Below are 20,801 nucleotides of genomic sequence, written 5' to 3'. Positions count from 1 at the left end.
GTGTCCTAGTGATCCCTACTATGAGCTCAAATACCATGATGACATGGTTTATGAGGGTTGAATTGGCTCTAGGTTCACTCTTGTGCATAAGGGTGTTTTGGTAATTATATTTCACAAACTTATCCAAACATAGCTTGTGTAGTTAGTGTTGTGAGTCAATTCATGCATTCACTAGGACAAGAACAATTTAAAGCAATCCAACTAATTCTCAAATATGAGGATTATAATTTGAGAACTACGACTATATATATAAATTGAAGCCTACATAAATGTTGACTGAGCAAGTAGTATAACAGATAAAAGATCCACTACACAATATTGCACTTTTGTTAAAGGTAACTTGATTACCTAGAGAAGTAATAAACAAACAATGGTGGTAAGAAGTACTATTGAAGCGTGTTGTTTCAAGTCATTGCTCATGAAATTTATGAGTTACTTTAGTTATAAAACTACTTAAAGACTTGAAAATTCCCAATTCATTGCCTATGAAACTTTGCTATGACAATAAAGCAACTATCAACATAGCTTATAATATAATCCAATATGACAAAACCAAGTATATAGAATTGATTGACATTTTATTTAAGATAAATTGGGAAATAGATTTATTTGCAATGTCTTACATTCCAATTAAGGAACATCCGACTGATGTTCTTACCATGGGATTGTTGAAAGGGCGATTTGATAATCTTATATGCAAATTGAGAATACAAGATATTTTCAAGCCAACTTAGAGGAGAGTGTTGATAGATTTGGTATAGTAAATTGGCAAGATTGGTGCCTCAAATTAAGAGAGATTTTTTAAATTATCCCTATAACTCTAATGTTCGTATATAAATATAGCAATTCTTATACTAGGGCTAATCCTTAACCTAAAATCCTTGTGTATATAAGTGTTGTAAATAAATAGAATTGTAAACTCTAAAATTATTATGCATGACAAATACAAAGAAGATATTTTCCTTACACAAGAAATTATAGGTTATTTTATTAAGTTCACTAAGAATTTTAACAAAAACTTTTATATGTTTGAGGTTGATGAAATTGCATTTTGAAAATTGAATTTGATTTGACAACTTCTATTTAAATCCAAAAATAGAAAGATGGATATCCTGAAGGACATCTTAATATGTTTTCTTGCATAATCTCTACATGTGATTAAATAATTTTGTTGGTGGAAATCTCTTATCCTCCACTTTTTTTTTTCTCATGCTAATTATTCTTTTATAAAAACTTATCCAAATTTATATTCAACAAATACCAAAAGCCATTACGTGTTGATTTCAAAAACTAGTATTGCTTATTTGTTTGATAATTGATAACTAATAGCAACAAAGCAATAATGCAACAACCAACAACCAACAACCAAATACCGCAAGCTCACCCACATGCTTCCAACTGATGAGTAATAACTATAGGCACTTTCTTTAATTAATTCAGGAGACTTTCACAAGACCAAGTAGTTACTTCAACCAGATGATCAAACCAAAGGTTCCGACTTAGGTATTATCACCCCTTAAAGAGGCACTATCTAGCAACCAATTTGATTGCAACATAGCATCAAAGTCAATTAACTATACATGCAATATCATCTCCCATCCAAAATCCAAAAAATTACTCAATATCATCATCTCCCCACACTTTAATAGCCTTTGTTTCCCCAAATCCTAGCTCTCATGTCAACTTGCAAACACAAATTCACTTTTTTTATTCAAACCAAGTTGTTTCTGATAAATAAAAGCTCTTTCACCTTCTCAATAACATCTCTGTCCAAACCACTATATATTTCATGGACAAATGGTTAGCCATTCCAATATAAATTAAAAATGTGCTTCTAATAGATATTATCTGTTATACAACATCAAGAAAAAGCACAAGCATAGTATACATCAATTCTACATAAGAAGATTTCCAATTCCATCATATTCTACAAAATGGGTGTAGAGGTAAGGGTTTGCACCATCATTACTGGTGGTGACACAGATAAATGTAAACAAATTAAGTGAATCAAAGATGGTAAAAGAGAAAATTTAGAAGGGTTGAGAGTATTGAGGTAGAAAGAAAATACATTTTTGATGAAGAAAATGTACCATTTGGTGTTACGCACTTCTCAATTGAAATCCAAGCGTTTGACTAGATTTTTCTTTTTCTTTTTGATGCCTAATGATTTTTTGAAAAAACACCTAAAAGAGCTAGTGCAAGAATCCTTTTAACTAATTCTCTGCATTTTTTGAGAGGGTATTTTAACACTTTGCCAAGCTTTTTTTTATATATTTTTTTTAAAGAAATGAGTTTTTCAGCATTAGAAAACACTTCTAACCCTCTCAAAGCCACTTCCAAATGACCTCTAAGTTTAACCAATGTTGCAATTTGAGTGGTTTTAAAAAATAATAGAAAATAGGCAAATTCAAACCAATATAAAAATCCACAATCTCTTTCATCCAAAATACAATTGTGGTAAATGGCAATAGAACAAAAATGATGGAGATGGATCATTCCTAAGTAGCAAGAATATAACCAGACACGACAAATCTTGAAAAACATAGGAACCAACCCATGGCAATAAGTAAAGATATAGTTTCTATAGTAACAATTGCATAACTAGGTAGGAGCAAGGAAAGTAGAGTACAAGTTACTATATTATTATACATAGGTAGCACCACTCTATTATTGTATAAGAATCTTGAAGACTGCCTTTAGCTCTATTTAAGACCAATTTTGGCATTTACTACAACTATATTGCAACTCCTGACTTTCACAACCAATTCTTGATCTTCAAAAAAATGGTTTTTGACATCAACATCAATAAGTATATTTTCATTGATATTAACAAATTATTTGAATGCTGCCATTATCATTGACATCAAAATTCACCTTCATATTTCTCCTTTGATTCTATCTATGCTCGTGAAAATATAAGTGAGAGAGAGAACAAAAGAGAGATGATTTTTTTTTTTTTTTTTTGATAAGTAAAAGAGAGATGAATTTTCTAAATGAAATAAAAAATCATGATTTTATTGAAAAAGGTGAATGACAATAAAGATTATTGCGAATTGTCAGTTCATCTATTGGATTGAGATCATTTCGTTAGTGTCATCTTATTGGTTTTGTTACTGAGTTTATAGAAGTGATATTTGAATTTGAGGTAAAGTAAGGTTATCCAATTATTGGAGTTAATGTCCAAAAGATTTTGACTCAGAGATTGAACCATGCAAACATCCTACAAGTTCTAAAATGCCACCTAAACCATTTCCAAACCATCCTAAACACTATGGCTTGCTCACTCCACATTCTCACTAGATGCACATACAACAAAAACATCAACCAGGTAAATTATTAAGAAAACCATATCCATGTTCTGGCCATGATTTTTTCCAAATCACATGCATGTTGTTTGATATCCAGCCTGTGTATTTAAAAAACTTTCTAATCATATCCAGACAGAAGAAATAATAAACATTTAAGCAATTAGACTCAATTAAATCATCAGGCACCACCTAGGCCCATTAAGACTCATTAGGCCCACCTTAGGCTCATTTAGGTATAGTTGGTCTATTAGGCACCATCTTAGACCCACCTAGGTCACTTAGACCCACTTAGGCACACTTGACCCATTAGACATTCTAGACATGACTTGTATGACTTGCATGGTTGCGTAGCTTGCATGGCTTGTGTGGCTCATTTTTCATCCATTTGTTTATTTATTTTTATTTTTTATATTTATTATTATCAATCACCTATTTTTTTATCTACTTATTTATTTACTATTATTTATCTGTTTATTATCTTGTTATTTACTCATTTATTTATTATTATCATATTATCATTCTCTAAAATTTTTATTCATTTATCTAATCCAATAATTTGATGCCTTTATAGGGAAATCTATCAATAGATGAGGAAGAATTTTTTAAATTTGTAAGACTTTGAGAAGGAAAGAAATTCTTTTGGGTGTTATTGAAGATCACCATTGGAGAGTTAAAAAGGGATAAAGAAGCTTTTGAAAAATGTGGGACTCCTTAGGTGATAAGCACAAATGATTCTTCTTGAAATTCAAAAAGAATTTTTTCGATGGAGAAGACATAGAATTTGGAGAGAGGAGGACTCCTATGGGGGACGACTGCCAATTGCCATAAAAAACACAAGCCGATGGTTTTGGAAGAGGGAATAAGTTTTCAAAGTAGGGACTTTCAGCATGCATGGAAAAGATAAGGAAATGAGGAGGCAGAAACAAAGAGGGAGTTCATCTAGGTCATTGGGTCTGGTCAAAGAGAATGGGAGCTCGTTGGTCTTTGGAGAAGAAGAGGACTCTCATGTATGATCATCGTGGCTCTCTGTTCATCTCTTTTTAACCTTCCAAATTTGTGTATTAATGCTAAAGATTGTTTTTTCTACTTTTATTATGGTTTGGGTATGAATTACTTGTGGCATGGTCTCATCCATTATTTATATGGCTTTGTTTGGATATATGCATGGATCTGGATTAATCTTTGTTGTGTGATGTCCTGAAATTGATTGTTCTTGTTATAAACCCATTCTTTGGGTTCATCACTTATTCCTGTTAAGCCTCCATTGAGAAGGCAGGATATGGAGCTTCGATTCTTTTTTGTGATTTTCCTCTTACTTTTTTTTGGGGTTTCGTATGTGATCCTCCAAGTCCTGAGCAAGCCATCTCTTATTCACACACCCATATATGCCATCTTGGTTTGCACATATCTATGCCTTTGTTATCAGACCTGTTAGAGAAAGTGGGCAAAACTCAATCCACTTCATCGTTGTTGGCCAAAAAGTGGTTCTCTTTCTAGCAGGCTCGAATTTCATGGCTAAGGATTCCAGTTCTCATAATAGAAAGCAAATGGTTCAAGAGGGCAAGTTTGGATAAGGGCCATACTGAATTAAAAGAGACTGATTGGCTTTACTGATATTTGAATCCTACGTGTAGAAGTTGTTGATCAAGATGGCATATGATTACATGGTTGGCACATCATTCCGAAGGGGAGGACACATAGGAAAAGAGCAGTTGAAACACCCTTTGCAAAACTGAATGAAATTTAAGAAGGAAGTGATGCACTTCAAGGGTGGATGTGTCTTTCGTCAATTCACCTGGAGGTATTATTTAAAAAGAAAAAAGAGTTCGAAAGATAAATTTCATGATCAGAACCTTCAGATTATAGATTGGTTCTCAGACTATAAGGTTGAAAATCATTCCAATGAAAATTCTATAGTTAAAGATTGTAGCTTTATTGGGTTCAGCTTCTAGTGCATGTGACAGCGAGAAACCTCAAGTTCCAAAATGGGTAACAATAACCCTTATTGCCATCAATCGGTTGCTACAAGTGGATCAAAAATTGAATTCAGAACTTACGGAACAGTTGAAGAAGAATGACGTTAGTAGTCAGCAAACTACTACAACCATTGATGATGATAAGCAAAACAAATTGCAAGACACCCTGGGATTATCTCCAAAGCATGTAGATATGCATGAGCAGAAGAGACTTATCAAGATTGCTTGTATTTGTATCAGGAATCAACTTTCATCTGAAACAATGCTTGTTGTTTTACACCTGTGCTATACTCTTACCAGAACTCATTCCATCACCATTAATTTTCTTGATGTTGAAGACTTACCCATGCCTCCGTCTTTGCCAATAAGTAATCTATTTTCTAGGTTTGACAATGGTGCTGCTACTATAATCCGATGTGTCATTAGGGATTCTCAAACTCTACAACAAGCAATGGAATCTGAAATATGGCAGTCTTGTGATTGCTACTAACAAGCATCCAATTGGAGGAGTCGAACCAACTCAAAGCGGTGCTTACTCCTCTAAAGTTTAAAATGCTGACATTTGCCGCAACTATAGGTCAAGGTCTAGATGGCATTTTGTTGGGTGGTCGAAGCTTTGGACTCGATATCTGTCACGACCCAAATTTCGGGCGACCCAAAATTTGGCCCATAACCCCAAGTCAAAGGTTTGACCCTAAGAGTTTCTTCTATTCCACGTTGGCAGTTAACCAAAACACTCTGAATTTTTTTTTCCTCTACACATACCTCACACTAGAGTTTTCATCAATTAATAATATCCCAAACACTGCTCAAAAGCAACAAGATGTATTAATTATCATTACAGTCCAAAATAAAAGTTCATAGTTAAACAACTTAATCAAATTAGGGTCTCATTACATATCCACAGTTCACAATTTATTAAAACAAGTCCCAATAGCACAAACACAATAGATAAGACACGCTCCACTAGACCGTTCCAAAGGCATCCTGAAGTCCTCCCTGCCTCACCTGTGGATCTTCAGGAGTGATATTTGCATATAAAAAGATGTAAAAAGGAAGGGGTGAACATTCCACATTGCTCAGTAGGGTGCCTAACACCCAAGGGGTTAATAAGGATTACTAAGTTTTAAAGAACACAAAAAAAACATTTCTACAGTATTAATCAAACCACGTAATTTAATATATAATATTATATACGATTCCACACCATTCAAATATTAAATGAAATGCATATGAACGTGTGACACACAGTCATACAATGCACTATCGTTCTCGAGCTTTCAACGAAGGATATGCATCCGCACTCAAATACACTCCTCATTCAGAGTCTTCCTGGGGTAAACTTTTGGGTCTTTCACCCTAGAGATCTCTTTCCTTTCTTAATTCACCTTACACGGGCTTTTACTTTTCATCACTATTTTTTTTTCTTTCTTTTTCCATTTCATACACTTTTCACATTTTTTATCATTTCTTCACACAACCATGATGCAAATAAATGCCACAATTCCAAAATTTCCCAATAATTTCAACAATTTCAACATTCCCAATAATCCAATAAAATAAATTTTCCACATTAAAATTTTCAAAAATTCACATATCAATAAACTTGAAATTACACCAAAATTTTGGAAATTTTCAACAATTCTAATAATTTCCAATATTCGAAAATAATTAATTTTCTACAATAAAATTACCGAAAATATTCCAAAAATTCTCAAAAATTCACATATTAATAAATTCAAAATTATACCACAATTTCGGAGTTTTCTAACAATTCCAATAATTTTTAACAACCCAAAACAATTATTTAGCAACCAAAAATAAATTCCCGAAATTACAAAAATTCCAAATCATCCACAAAAATTCCTACAGTACCAATATTACCTACTTAACACATAATGACAAAATTTACAATTTTTTTCCAAGAAAAAATGTATTTAATTAAAGTTTTAGGGTTAGATTCCCCTATCACAGATCTAAGAATTCGATCGTTAAAATCATGATCACCCACTGTAGAATCGTTCATCTCGTCAAGTAGAACATCTCCTCAAAATTTGAGTCGAAATGGATGTCGTTCCGCCGTCTAAATGGCAAGCCAAAGCTCTGACGAGATGGGTTTCTCCATAGTCCGTCGGGGCTCTTTCTCTCTTCCTCGTTTTACCACTTTTTAATTGCTTTTCCTTTTCCTTTTTTATTTTATTTCATTTAACCACTAGCCCATTGTCCACAACTCAGTATCCAAAGGCCCCATTGAATCATTTTTATTTCTTTTATTATATTTATCCCATTTGCTTGTGTTTCATTTCCAATTTTTTTTTTAATAACACACAAATTAATTTATTAAACACCAACCTAAAAATTTAATTTTCTCAATTTTATTTATAAGGAAATTTAATTTAATTTTTACTTAATTAATTTTAATTAATTCACTTTTCATTTTCATTTTTGTTTTTCGTTTCCAGAAATTTTCAATTTCTAAAATCCTAAGAAAATTTCTACTATAAGGTTGACGTGACACAAAATTTTCAACTCACCTAATTGATCAACACAATAAATCGAATTTCACCAATCCAAAATTAACACGTGTTCTCCAATCACTTTTCTTTTTTTACTTTTCAACCACCACTCAAAGGAAGACTTTTCAAACTAGAATTTCCAACGTGGCCTAAAATACCCGATCATTACAATATCCTACATTCTAAGTTATCGATTGATACTATTGGATATGGGTCGAAGGAGTTTGGTTGGAAAAAAAAAAACTTGAACACAAAGTAGATCTTTTTGTATTCCCAAAGTTCACACATAGATGATGCTCCTACATCATTCAATCTCGAGATGAATCATCAAAATAATTCTAGATGATGCTGAGGCACTGCTAATGAAGGTTGTTGGATGGAGACCATTAGATGAAGAAGTTGTTGAGCATTTTTTTTTCTTTTTTGAATCTTCATTTGAATATCTCGAGCTAAACCATAGATTGTTTCGATTAGGATTATAGTGATTCTGTACTTTGAAAGTGACCATTCACAGTTTGTGCTCTACTACTAGACAACTCATCATTTTGGGACCAATGAAATAGCATTTCCTGTCAGGCAATTTGTTCAATTCACTTGAAGAATCAAGCATTTATATAAATGGAGTTGGTGGCAAAAATATCACTGAATTTGTAACTAAGAGATGAATGAAGCAACCTTAAAATCAGTCACATGTTCATAACTTTGGGGCACATGGAACAACATAGAGAAGGTCCTCCCCTCATGCATGTGATCCATGCATGCATGGCCACCCAAAGCCTTTGCAGAGCCCCCCTATCCAAATCCCTCCTCCACCAATATCTGAATCCCGACAAACTCTCATAGGAGGGGAACTTATACGAAAGAGCTTGGTTCGAACCTTAAGAAGGCAAGAACAATTTCTCATATGGACATGATTCATGCCCCGTTTACCTTATTGTCTATGACATTTCCGAAAATTCATTGGCAATAAGCATGTGAGCTTCCCCCATTTTCAATGAACATGAAGATCATTTGAGTTTGGATTGGAAATTGTAATTTTTTTTGGGCTTTATTCTGTATTCAGTTTCAGCTGTTATAGAGTTGTTCTATTCTTTAAATGCTAATCCAGGTCGGAATTTTTTTTCTTTTCAAGGGGACCAAGCCAAATGACACTGTATCTTGGAAGCCCCATCAAATAAATGTGGATTGGAAAGAGTTCAAAGTGACTCTTTACTCAAGAACAAGTAGTGAAAGCATTAGGGCATTTACTAGATTCGCAAGTTTAAGTGCCTTTGCCACATGCTCTTCATCTTCTGAAGATTTATTTAGTTGGCTTTGCATCAGATACGAGATTGGATAGGATTTGTGCTTTAAGGAATGTCCTACATCAGATAAAGTCAATAGGCCACTTCCATCTTCAACTGCAATTCCATTGTCACGATTATGGGTCAGTGATGACAAGTATGGCTATTCCAATCGCTTCCCAAGTATAATAAGACCCAAGTTCTACACCTTTCACATATGGATGACTTGAGTAACGCTAATGAGTGGTTTTGGTATGGATCCAAAAAGAGCTTATGGGTTTGAAAAAGAAGGCTCTTACTAATTTGAGAAAGGAAGAAAGATGAAATAAAGCACGAGAAAGATTGAAGAAAGGAAAGGTTCTTGAGTAGTAGCTGGAAAAGATAAACATTGATTCCAAGGTAAAAGTCTACACAGGTAAACTTATGGAAATTGAATGGGGACTTGATGAAACCCTTACATAAGAAATTTTTTCAAAACTCTTCCTTGCTGCCAGTTTTCATTCAGTTATTGACCCTTTAGTTTTTAAAATTCGTTTTAACAACTTTAGAATATTTTTAAAAAAATTTGAAAATTTGTATGATTTTTCTTACTTTTTGAACTTGATTCTAGAATGTTATTTGAGTCAAAAATCCTCTCTTAAAGTCGATTTATGATGATCATCTTTTTCAACATTCTCTATTTAGGCATACTTCTACACACTTGAGAAAACTTTGCAAAATTATATTTTTTTTTTTCTGAGCTTTTTAATTTAAATGAATATTTGTCTCAATTTCTTGACTTCTTGAAATTGAATTTTGATACATAAAATACTAAAAAATATGCTCTTTTGAGGGAGATATGATTTTTCAAATTCGTACCTAGTGTACATGATGGATTCTGGACATCTAATTAGCCGGAATGTTTTAAAAATATTTTTGAGTGCTACTTGACCCTGAATTCATTTTTTGTGATATAGACACTTTGAAGTGTGTGCTTTTTTGTACGATTTTATGTGATCTCTTATTATTTTTAAAAAATTCACTTATGCATGTCACTAATTTTTTACCTAATCTGGACCTTCTAGAACTTTTGGGTGTCTTTACTGCAATCTGTCATTTGAATCAATGTTTGGTTTTTGGTATGTTGTTCTAGATGTGTAGGAGTTGTTTCTTGAAATTTTTTGTAATTAAATTCCACTCCAAGATATTTTTTTGTGATGTTTCCTTTTCTAATTGTATGTTGATGATCTTGTACTTTGCTTGAATTTGTTATTTATTTTTGGAGTCATTTGACTTATCTTAGCTTGATTTTGGCTCTGGTACTGTATATTAGACATAATGAAGATATTGTATAATTTATACTTATCCTAACCACTCTAGCATTTTTGGAAGAATCTTATAAATTATGCATGCTATCGAAGTACGCTCTTTATCACCTACTTTCCGGAATTCTATGAACATGCATGTTTGTTGTGAGTCATATCTATGTTTGATTCCATCTTTGGGTGCCTAGATGTCTGTTTGATTTGCTTTGATAAAATACATGTCGTGTGCTATATTTCTGTGTTAACTTTAATGTTTTATGATAACGCTTGAGAAGCAATCCCAGTACACATTCTAACCTTCCTTTGCGATTGTGATTTTATTTTTTATTTTTATTTTTATTTTTTTTGCATGCTAGTTTCAAAATCACCTTAGTCTACCTAGGTACCTTCAATCAATTGATTAATTACCATTTTTTCCTTCAACTTAGCTAGTAGAGACCTCTTTAGGGCTTAAAGAGGCGTTACATCTTTGAAATACCTTCCCAATATATAAACTGATCCCCAAACCTAGAATCAGGTTTTTAAAAGACACATTTTTCCAAATTATGGAGTCACTTCTTTAGGCTCTGTTTGGTTCTCAGAAAATGCGAGAGAAAGAAAATTGGGAGGAAAAATAGAAGGAAAGAAAAAGGTAAGGAAAGGAATATAATTTTTTTCACTTGTTTGGTTATCCATGGAAAATTCAAGGAAAAAAAAAAAAGAATTCATTTTCTTTTGTTTGGTTAACCACAAAAAAAGTAAGGAAAAATGGAAGGAAAATAAAATCAACAATTTGTCATGGTTATCAATTTGTTGAATAATAAAATAAATTAATCCAATAAAAAAACTGTTGAAAAACGTGAATTTTTTAAAACATAAAACATTGCTCATAAAAAGTCTGCTATTATTTTTTTATTAATAATTATAAGATTTATATATAAAATATACAAATAAAGTTACGCTACACAATATAGTGACACATTCAGCTTATTAGAAATATACTTCTCTATTGCGCTCTGAAACAGGGCCAGTCTTCTGCCATGTGGCAAAATTCTTTATTTTTCTTCACTCGTCCTTAAGATGATGACTTTAAAAGTGGAACACGGCACTTAGCAGTCAAGCTTGGCTGGCCATTCATGACTATGGTGTAAATGCTAAAGCAAATATAAATATGCTCAAAATTTTAATAATATATATCAAATATGAAATTAAAGAAAAATCGAAAACCTCAAATCATTGATGGTCTGTTACGTTGGGCAGTAGATCGTGTATCTGGAAAGCCAATCCACATAATAGATGCATTCCCCGTCGGCACTTGTATCCTGATTAACATTTCACATTCTCTTTAAGAGCTTTGGTGGATAATAATCGAGCAAGTAAGGGTTGCCACTTGAGTCAATTTTGTGGCAAGTAATCAGCCATCAATTCTCAAACCAAAACCAAAACGGGTATCAAAACTACGGTAAAAGTAGCTGCAGATTTGATTATCCTTAAGTTGGTTTACACAACTTCTAACAGCAGCTAACCACTGAAATTAGCCAACTATACAGAGTGCCACTCCACAACTCCATGATGCTATCTATACATAGCATATCACCTTAAGCACCTGAGACAATCAAACTGAACTTTGTGCTCTATTCGGTAGCCGCAAAAACAAAGGAATAAACCGAAAAAAACATAATTTCCTCCATTTTTCAACTAACCAAACAAAGGAATAATTGAATAACATGCTGAAAAGAGAGATGAATAAAAAAAGTCTTCATAAGTCTAAAAATATAATAGATCAATTTCTAATTGTCAACTATCATCCATGAGTTTTGATATCAAAACTTCACGTATAGCCCCAAAACAAAAGTAAAACTAAAAATAAAAATAATCTCCATCTCAAATTAGGCATCAAAAAAAGGAGGTTCAAATTTAACTAACAACCAAAGCTTACGCCTATCAATTGGACAAGCAAGGAAGGCTCGAGCTGCACTCACATCACCGGTAAGAGCTTGATATGCTTTCATATGAGATACATCACTCATGCCTTCAATCTTAGCAATCTCTTCAAACAATTGCTCTTCTGTATAATTTTGAAGGTTGCTTTTATCAAGAGTCGTAACAACTGCATCCATTCCAACTCTGATTGACCTTAATTCTTAACTTACAATGTCAACATATTTTGCTTTTCGCTTTTTTGTTTCTTTGTTTGACTTTGGTGCAGAAACAGATGCATCTGCAGATGAGAAAGATATCTCAGTTGTTGCTTCATTTTCAACATAAGCAAATGTTTCATCTCTGATTCCATGTTGTGATGTTCCTAGTGGAATTGTGTCATCCAAATTTTGTTCCTAGGCCCAACGAAGTTGTCTTTCTTTTGCACCTACAGCAAGACTTCCTGTTGCTCGATCTTTTCCAAGAAGAATGGACAACTTATTATAATTTCTAATAGGTTTATGTCTAAGCTAAGATGCTCCTGGGTGTGCCTTTTAACATAAAAAAAAAAAAAACAAATATTAACAAAACTCGAGTTCAATTATGATAATGTCTATTAAAAATTTATAACTCTACATTACATGCAAAAATTTTATTTCTAATAACTCAAAAATAATAATTAACTCACCTTAGTGTAAGTAGTCCATACTTCCGTGGTAGCTTCGCTCATTTGAGTTGATTCATTGAAACCAAATCCACTACCATTTTGTAAAACTTCTTGAGCAGCATAAAATTTTTTTTTTTTAAGTTTTCATTCTATTTTTTATGTTATCAGAGTTACAACTCAATTCAAAATTTTCCCCAATTTCTCGTGCAACCATTGCATAAGTTGTCTTGGTGAAGACTCCTCCTATCTTTTACCCTTTATGCATTTGCTCCATTAATTGATCAACCAAAAAGTTGTCCATTTCATCAATCCAAGTCAAGTTTCTTTTTTCACTTACACTTTTGTGTACTTCAAAGCCTTCACTATGTTCCATATGAAATAATAATACATATATATATGTTTAAAATGAAAAGTCAAGAGGAGAAGATATAATAATAACTTCATTGTAACTCATTCAAAGTGTGATTTTAACTAGAGGAGTTATAGTTCTAAATACAATCATCGTACTTAATATGAAACACAAAAAACTATACAAGAAAAGAACCATAAAATGAAAGGACTCATCAATAGTTTCTATTGTAATATTTCCACATATCCATGGCTATTTTCTCCCTTAAGATTTCTCCTTCCTTGCATTTTTCAGCTAAACTCAAGACCATTGATTCAAACTCCGCTTCTTTGCTAAAAAGCTCTCTATCGACCTCTGCTATTAATCTTTCATTTGGATCAACACCCATGAGATAGTTATAGAGGATACAACATGCTAGTATAATATCAGATTGTGTGTCAACAGGGTAATGTAGCTCCGTCCCACTAGCTATTATTGGAAACCTTTTCTTCAAAACACCAAATGCCCTTTCAATTGCATTTCTCAAGGACGAGTGTTGAAGGTTGAAAACCTCTCTAGCATTTTCTGGTTGATGAACACTATACTCTTTTATATGGTAACGAGTGCTTCTATATGGGGTAAGAAATCCAGTTTTTAGCTGAAAACCCGTATCGGCCAAATAATATTTACCTAAGAAGCATAGACAAAGGATATTTGTTATTAGTAATAGTCACTTGAGCTAATAAATTATTATCTAATCACCAATAATCACCCTGTGGAACAATCAATTTATCAAAATCTCTCATTAATGCATTATCTAGGATTCTCAAGTCTGACGCAGATCCTTCCCAACCAGGTAAAACATATGTGAACTTCAAGTCAAAGGAACATGCTACTAAAACATTTTGTGTTGGATAGTACTTTAGCCCTCGATACCTTTGTACAACATCATTTGACACTTTTACACGAAAATGTGACCATCAATCGCTCCTATGCAATCCTATAAAGAAACAAAATTATTAGTTTATTTTGAAATATAAATAATATTCTAATGATGTTTATTAGATAAGTAAGTTTACCTTAAAGTATGGCCAAAATTTGGTATTGTCCTTGATTTCTTGAGGGCACTTTAATCCATCAGGCCGCTTTAAGAAGACATCATCTAAAGATATTATAGCTCTAAGAACTTGATGAAAGTGACGACTAACAATTTCACTAAAATGCTTGAAATAAAATTTCATAGTTCTATTCCTTAAATTATGACCAACAATGTGAAGGAATTTGGCAACTTGTTCTTCTACATTACTATGTGCACTATTTCTAAGACGACCTGTTCCCCGAAGAATGTTTACTAGTCTTGCGAATGCATCATTTCCCATACGTAGTTGATTATAACAATCTTCATTATCCATTAGTGTAAGTCTTTCCATCAAAGCATGTCGTTCATAATCTCCTTCATTAAAGATTGATCTCTCCAAATAGTTTGAGCGATGATAAACTGAAACAAGAATTGCCGCATATGCAGCATACATAGCTACACAAGTTGCAACCCATCTTCTAAGTCTTTGCCACTCTTCATTATAAGTCTAAATGATAGCAAAGTAAGAGGAATGATTTAGTAAAGTCATTATTCAGTCTTGAAATGTGATAGTTAAATTAACTTAATCTAAGATTGATTATGACTATTTATGATAGTTAAATTAATGACAAGTTACCACTTATGGTAAAACAGACCTTACTAGAGTTGAAATGTCTAGTTTAAAGCATGATAACAAAATGAAACTCTTTCTAAGTTCATTATTCAGTCTGAAATTTGCATGATTACTTAAGAATACTTGGTCCTCCACTTGGTTTTAGGATGAATGACGGAGACTAGAGTATTAAGAAGAAGATGATGAATGAATGACAAAGAAGTGAACTTACCTGATATCGTTCAACTGCCAAAGGGTCACTCGGATTTTTATCAGGATGAACTTGATTTGCCTACACAAATAATAGAAAAGTAAATTAGGTAAAAAGAAATGGAAAACTCATACACTATTTTAGTTCAAATGCAACAAAAAAAAAAAACTACGTTAGGAAGCAATCCCAAACATGGCCTTGATTTTTTGTGTTTATTTTGTTTCTATCTCTTTTGTATTTCTGGTAAATAAATTGAATGGGCCTTAATTTTTATCAAATGTTAAATGCTGGTGATGTTTGGTATTGGGAAAGTAATGAGGAAACAAAATAAATTATAATTGGTGGGTCCAGATCAGTGAGAGTTGATAAGCATCTAGAATAACTACTTGATATTAAAAAAAAAAAAAAAAAAACTTTGAACACAGGATTTTTGAAGAGCAGAATTGCAGGATCTTTGAAGGTTTGGAAAGCTCTGATTTGTTGAAAAGATTGTTCTATCAAATCTCTTTTTCCTTGGTTCATAAGCTCTGAAGTGGTGTAAATTAATCTTTTCGAGATTCCACAGATAGCCTGTTTTCATCTATTGTAGTTCCTTTCCCAAGTTTTTGTCACTTAGGTGCTCCTTGTCATTTCCTGTGTACTGAGTTGCACCCTCTCTCTTCCCTTCCTCCACCCCACACATACATTTTTCCATATACATTATTTACTATTTGATTATTTAAAAAAAAAATGAATTTCTAACATGTATAGTGTAATGGTGCATTAACCATCCCATGCTATATTTAAACAAACTCTCAAGAAAGGCATATATAGTACAAGAATTGAGGAAGAATAGGAACTGATTCATAAGTTACAACTATATTGTAGAGTTTCCAAATAACTACCTCTAATGCAGATATCTAACATGTTTTTTTTTGTAATGACTGAATATTTATGGTAGGTAACAACATCTTCACAAGGTTCCATATGAATTTCATAACATAATCATCTGGAAGTTCCTAAAGGAATATACTTAACAAATAGTTTGTTTATAGAAACAGAAACCCTCATTTACCCCATCTTGGTGTTAAACCACCAATTTGGACCAAAAGTCTAATGTCTAAGCTATTAAGTAATCAATCGACAATGTATATTGACCCAACTTATATAGGCTAAAGCCATAAGAAATATACTTTAATAAGAATTTGATGCTAGGAACAAGAATTATCATTTACTACCTGCTTTAAGCTACCAATTGAAGATGAGATCAAGAAATGGGGGAAGTAAGATGTGAAGTCATAACATCCCAAAAAATGGAGGAAATAAAGCAATGAGGTTTGAATTCATAATCTCTTAGAAAACCAACTTTTAATATCATGTTAGGCTACTAATTTGACCAAAAGGCTTAAGCTGTTAGGTAATGGGCGCTAGTGATGTATATCAAGTAGATTCACTTGGGCTAAATTCGTAACCCCTAGTTAGATTTGGGGAACATCAACCATGTTGTGTCCAGAACCAAAAGGAATTCAGTTATTACTCAATATCTAAATTCTACCAATATTAAGGAAAGCAGAAGCAATCAACTGTAATGGCAGCAGCCCAGACATGCCATTACATCATCCATTGTTGCAAAGGCCATTATGACATCCTCTATCTCTATATCTACCACTGAAACAACACCAATTGTGTGGCCACAGCCCCTATTTGTATGCCAACAACTATTATCATTTCCCCACAAGACCCCTTGTTTAAAGATAAGATAGTTGTTGACTGCCAACATCATCATGCACACACAGGAGTTCTTTACTACTATTTAAGAAGTAGTATGATAGGCCCACACTATGTGCTACCTACATCAGTGCCATGTACCTCAGCTTTCGTCATTTATTTCAACACTAAGTTACAAAGCATTCATGTACTAGAGAATCCGTGGATTTAATGAACTTACTAGAAAGTTACCCATGCGGAAAATCAAAAGCATGCCTAACTGTTCAGTTTAGAAAGAATCTAAGTTGAGATTAAATCAAGGAAAAAATCTAACTAAAATAGGTGCCTCAAGGACCAATCATTTATACTTATCCAATCTACTGCTAACTAATATCAAGAATAAGCAAAGGCCAAGAACCCTTCAACAAACCCTTCTGGTACTTCAGCACAAGCCAGCTCTAAGATCCATCTCTTTGTCCTGTCCATTGTTTTTACTCCAGGTTTCCTCATTGTGCATGGGACTTGACCTATGGTCCTGGTCCTCTCTCTGAAACCCTTTCCTAACTTAAACTTAGTCCTTTTCACTTTGTTGTTCCTATCTATATCAGTCTTGATACTGTTTCTTTTGTAATAAATTTGAACCATATGTTTAATAGCACATATGTTTTGTCCAAGAAAAAAATTATAATTGGTTAGTATCAATTTTTTTGCAGAACATAAATAGAACCTATGATTCTCACAACAGAAAACATGGTAAAGAAACGAATCCACAGCAGCATGAATACACAAAAATCAAACAAAGGATCACCTATGAGTGTGTAACTATCATAAATGATAAAATTAACAATCTGGTTCACGAAAAAAAGGGGAAAATTGAGGGATAATAGACCTTGGATGCTGTCTGGTTTCTGAGAAGAAGAAGCAAAAGAACCCATTACATGAGTTGAGAATTTCTGCCTTACGGGTTTTCTTAGAGCTCCAGAGAAAGACACAAACTGAGGTTTGGAGCCAAAAACAAATTGGGTTTTCGAAGAAATGTGTGTTGGGAAGCTCAAATTTCCCAGACTTCGAAGCCATTGCTAACACTAAAACTGCCTCAAATAAGCTTATTTGTTGAAAGACAGTAAGCTTAGTTTAATTGTTTAATTGTTTCTAGATCCTGGTAATATCCCATCTCCTCAAGCTCCAATTAAATTGAGGAGTCCACTAGTCTCCAAAGTTTCAACCAAGCTCTAATTCTGCACACTAAGATTATTGATTCCAATAATTTCCTCAAGAGAATCCTTATTCTTGAACACACTCACAAGTTATTAATTGCACCAGAATATGTCAGCCATTTGAAACCTGAGTATTCCAGTTCCCATTTGAAAACACAACCCCAATCACAATCCCCACTTCCCATTTGAAAACACAACCCCAATCACAACCTAGAGAGTCATAATGATCATAGCCTACCAGTTGATGCTTACTGTACAACTTAAGTTCTGTAACTACACTCATAATGTAAGCAAATCAAGAAATACAGAGAGTCATTTGGGAATCCCTTGGAATGATATCAATTGAGATGATTTAAGAAACGGCGTAATATTTAGCAAAACATCAAGGGTAAAAATCAGATCAAACCTAGAAAGCAACAAGCCAGAAAAGTTTAGAAAAATTCTGGCGAAATTTAAGAAACGGGAAAAGCGAAAGCAACCTAGAAACCCAAACAGAGAACCCAAGATAGAACGATTACCTTGGGTTCCGGGTTTTCACAGGATGAGGTGTATTGGAGTTCAATTCATACTTGATCTGAAAACATGGATCCGAATACATTCACTGGATTTAAAGAATCCATTTCATCCATGGGAACTTGATTTGAAGAGCGCACTTCATCCATGGGAACTCAAGTGCTTGAAAAGGGTAGGTTTTCAGCCCTGGAAGGTGGTCGGAGTGATTGTGGTGGCCATTGAAAGGGTCGACGACGGTAAGAAGCCATAGCCACCGATGAAGAGGAAGTGAAGCGGTGAAGCGGTGAACAAGAGCCCGATAAAATTCTCCGCCCCCAACCCGTTTGCCCTTCTCTTTTTCTCTTATTTTCCTTGTTATTTTTTAAGGAAAATATTACAATATTTTCTTTAATACTTTCCTTTATATTTTTTTTCCATCTTATTTTCCATGTCATCCAAACTAAAGAAAACCATTTTCCTCTACATTTTTTTTCCTTTCCTTAGCATTTTCCGGGAACCAAACAGAGCCTTAGGGTTTTATTTCTTCTTTTATTTTTCCCTTTAAAATAAAATAAAATAAGTAGCAACTCCGACTTTTCCAAAAATAAATTTTCACCTTAAAAGGCGAGTCTCGCCGATTGAGTGGGGACGTACATGAAAAATGTAGATCCACACTCCCACTTGTCAAAACATAGATTATCTTAGCAAAGTTGAACTACCAAACCTTGTAAGTCATCTGATCTAGGCAATTATCCTAATCAATCAGGCAGCTGAATTAGAAATTGAAGCATATCCTCTGCTGGATGAACTTACATCAAAGATCAGTACCTCAAACTTGGAACGTGCACGTCGATTGAAAAGCAGACTTGTTGCTTTGACTCGAAGAGTTCAAAAGGTAATACATCTCCACATTTCATCTTCTTTGTGTCATCGAAGTAAATGGTTGCCAAAATCAAATTTCTTTCTGGATTTTATTGGTATAGGTTAGGGATGAGATAGAGCAATTAATGGATGATGATGGAGACATGGCTGAAATGTATCTCACCGAGAAGAAAAGGCGGATGGAATCATCTTTCTATGTTGAGCATTCTTTGATGGGATACAGATCAATTGATGGTGCACTCTCTGTTTCTGCTCCAGTTTCTCCTGTTTCTTCACCTCCTGAGACACGGAGGCTTGAAAAAAGCTTAAGCGTCACAAGAAGCCGGCATGAAAGTATGAAGAGTTCAGAGAGTGCAACAGAGAGTATAGAAGAGTTGGAGATGTTGTTGGAAGCATATTTTGTTGTCATTGATAGCACCCTCAACAAGCTAACTTCGGTATCCTGCATCTTTCTTTACATTTGTAGACCCTTGTCTTTTAATATACTTCAGGTGGGGTGGAGAAAATTTATTAGTTAGTTTCTTCATGTCGTTTCAGCTGAAGGAATACATTGATGACACAGAAGATTTCATTAACATTCAGCTGGTACGTGTTGTTTCTTTCTTATATGTTTGGTTCCGAGAAAGTATTAAGAAAAGAAACAAAATTGCTATTAAAAATGATTTCTCATATTTGATTTTACTATGAAAAATATTTAAAAAAAGTAAAGATAATTAAAATTATTTAAAAACTTGTGCAATTTCAAATTATTTTATATAAAACAGTAAAATAAATGAGTTTGAAGTTGCATAATTCCTTCACTTCTTCTTTCCTTATATTTTTCTTCTCTATTTTTTTTCTCGCCTTTTCCCACAAATTTTCTGAGAACCAAACATAGCCTAAAGCACTGTTCTAAAACTTGACAAAACATGTGTCCTTGATATGTTAGGTGAATCTAATTGAAGTGCACATGAGTTGATAATGTGCATGAAAAACACCAAATTAGGGTACGAGTCTTGTTACCCTTTACTAAATGGCAACGGAAATTTCATTTCACAGACCAAGAACCCTAGAATGACTTTTTTTCTGTGGTGAGTGTCCATTTTATCACATTGGAACAGCCATGGTCATGATTTTCATATTGTTTGATCTTTTAGAGAGACATTAGATGATATAAGCAGCTTAAACGCCTCAAGTGTATACGTATCTCTCAGCAAAGGACACCTAAAACAACTTATTTCCGGCTATTCCAAATTCCAACTGGAAACAACCTATCCTATTTTTGGTTCATTTTGATCTACTTTCCCATAATGAGGGCAAATTCTTGCTTATATTTTTTTGGTTTTGTTTTCCTCTACCTTC

This window comes from Vitis riparia, chromosome 9 (genome assembly GCF_004353265.1).
Source record: "Vitis riparia cultivar Riparia Gloire de Montpellier isolate 1030 chromosome 9, EGFV_Vit.rip_1.0, whole genome shotgun sequence".
Taxonomy (NCBI): domain Eukaryota; kingdom Viridiplantae; phylum Streptophyta; class Magnoliopsida; order Vitales; family Vitaceae; genus Vitis; species Vitis riparia.
The sequence above is the reverse complement of the archived record's forward strand: the minus strand, read 5'-3'. Positions refer to the sequence as shown.